Raw genomic sequence first — 2522 nt, 5'->3', positions numbered from 1 at the left:
CAGGTCTGGGGAGCCCCGTTCCCAGAACGCCGACAGTAGCCCCCAGGCCCAAGGCGCGCCTGGACTTGGCCGTGCCGAGAGGCGAAAGGGCAAGTGCAAAGCGCCGCGGGCCCTAACAGCCTGCGGCCTTGGGCGCCGCGTGGCGGTTGATTGGACGTGGGCGGCACCGTTCCCCCATGCTTCCTTATTGTGCGCCCTGCTAGGCGGACTAGCAGTTGTACACAGCCGCTCCCCTTCCTGTTGCTCGGGCGTCCCCTGTTATTCCTTCCTTCGAACGCCTGCTCCCACCTTCAATCCAATCTCAAATCTTCTCCCTCCTTCCCATCGCCATGACTCCGACGAGGAAGGAGAGAGGGGAGAATCTCATGCCTTCGTCTTGTGCGCCGCCATCGGCGACCCCCGCCGCCGGCCAGTCGACTATACTCAACCAAGAGTGCCTGGGCAGCGATAGCTTGGCTCTGGCCACCATCTTCAATGAGTGTGGGAGGACGACTGCCTGGCCCACATCCCACTTCTCCATTGGCAGGACAGCGACCGAGGTCCCATGTTTTACTGACGCCTTGTGGGCGGGTCTGGTTCCCCCCTTCTCCGATTTCTTCAATGCCGTGCTTTCCCATTATCAGATCCACTTGATGCATCTAAGTCCTGAGTCCATCACCCTCCTTTCGGTCTTCGCCTTCATTTGCGAAGCCATGGTGGGCATCCCTCCTTCGGTTGCCTTGCTGCGTCACTTCTTCTCGCTGCGTCTTGTCGACCCCTCCCAGCGCTGGGCGTGCGTGAGCTTTGCTGCCGAGCCTGAGACCGATGCCTCTGGGATTGACTTCAAACTCCCCCAGCCCGCGGCCGGGTTCCGCGAGCGGTGGTTGTACGTGGACGCAGGGGTGCCCAGCCCCCTGCTATCGAAGCCGACCTCGCCAGCTGTCCCCAATTCGGGTTGGGGCCAGGAGACGCTGAAGAACCCCCGGCTTGTCTTCATCTGGCCTCGCTTCGCACTCCTGAGGAAGCTCGGCATGACAGCGCCCAAAGTGGTGAAGGAGTTTCTGTTGTGCCGCGTCGCTCCCCTGCAGCGCCACTCTCGCCGAATGTGGGCCTTCCGTGGGCGCGAGGATGACATGAGGCTCCAGGAAGAAGACCTGGCTCCTGCGGTGCTGAAGTCGACGCTCTTGACCTTGGCCGAGGACCTCAACCCCGGCAACATCCGGCAGCGAGGGGCCTTGTTGTATCCCTGCCAGAGCAAGGCTGACTTTGTGAAGCAGATGCCCGTCTTCGATGAGTGGGGGCTGCGCCCCGCCGGCCTCCAAGGACCTCGCGAGAACCCTGTAGTGGTGACCCCCCTCCTAATCGGCCAAGGCGACTCCTCCTCAAGTGGTGGAGCAGGGAGGCAGGAGGCGCCTTAGGCCGAGGGGGCTCCTGAGGAGGTGGCAGCGCCGAGTGCCGCTCGCGAGGGGGCAGCTCCTGAGGCCCATACCACTGCGGTTGAAAGTGGCAGGCAGCCACTCCCAGCGCCCGGGGCTGAGGCCTTGGAGGGCCCAGCCGCGCCCTCTGGCGAGGTGATGGACGGCACGCGCCAGGCGGACGCTCTCGACGCGGACCGTTCTGATGCTTCGTCCTCGCGGCAGGTTGATCCTTGCGCTCTTCTCTTGGGCCGCTTCCGCGTGGACTTTGAGGCCCTCCGGAGGAAGAGAGAGGCCCTGGGTGATGACTCCCCTTGTCGCGTGCTGAAGCGTCGGAAGTACTTCGCGACTGATGAGTAAGTCTTTTCCCTTTCTGGCTCCTGATCCCCTGGTTGCTCTCGCTGATCCTTGCTCTGCAGGCCCCTTCCGACTAAGATCACGGAAGTTTCCAAGGCGCCGCCCCCTTTGGCTCCGCCTCCTCTGCCATCCTCAAGTGCTCCGTGCAGCTCTGCCCTCGTGGTGAGGGCGTCTGATGGGGCGGATCATCCCGAGGTGCGCCACCTCCCTTCATTCCCCGCGCTTCTCCTTCGCGGGCCTTCTCAGGGGATTGCCAGTCTGCCGGGTGCCTCTCGTCTGGTCTTGGACTGCGGCTGGTTGAGGCGCCTCCTGCGCCCTTCATCTAGAGGCGGGTTGGCCCTTGGCCGGGCTTCTGATATAGCGCACCTGGCCGTCGCGAGGGCGCCAACCCCTAGCCCCCTGCCCGCAGGAGGAACGATGACTCGCAGCCCTCGGCGCTTGCTTGGGGCGGACGATGGTGCAGAAGATGTGCTCGAGCACGCCCGGGAGCGCCGCGCTCGCCGCCAAGGGTTCCTTCGACGAGAGGCCGACGCGGTGGACTTGCTTGGGGAGGAGCTTGCCGATGAAGACGCTCGCCTGGAGGCCGAGGGCATGCGCCTGGCCGCAGGGAGGCGCGAGCTGGAGGCTGCCGTCACCCTTGCGCGCCGTCAGCGTGACCTTGATGATGAAGAGGCGAAGACGTCGCTGGAGGCCTCTTAAGCGGCCCGCTCCCAGGCCATCGAGGAGGCCCGGAGAGCTAACGGGCGGCGAGAGGTGGCGGAGGAGCGAGCT

Source organism: Triticum urartu, chromosome 6 (assembly GCF_003073215.2).
Source record: "Triticum urartu cultivar G1812 chromosome 6, Tu2.1, whole genome shotgun sequence".
NCBI lineage: Eukaryota > Viridiplantae > Streptophyta > Magnoliopsida > Poales > Poaceae > Triticum > Triticum urartu.
Note: the sequence above shows the minus strand (reverse complement) of the source record.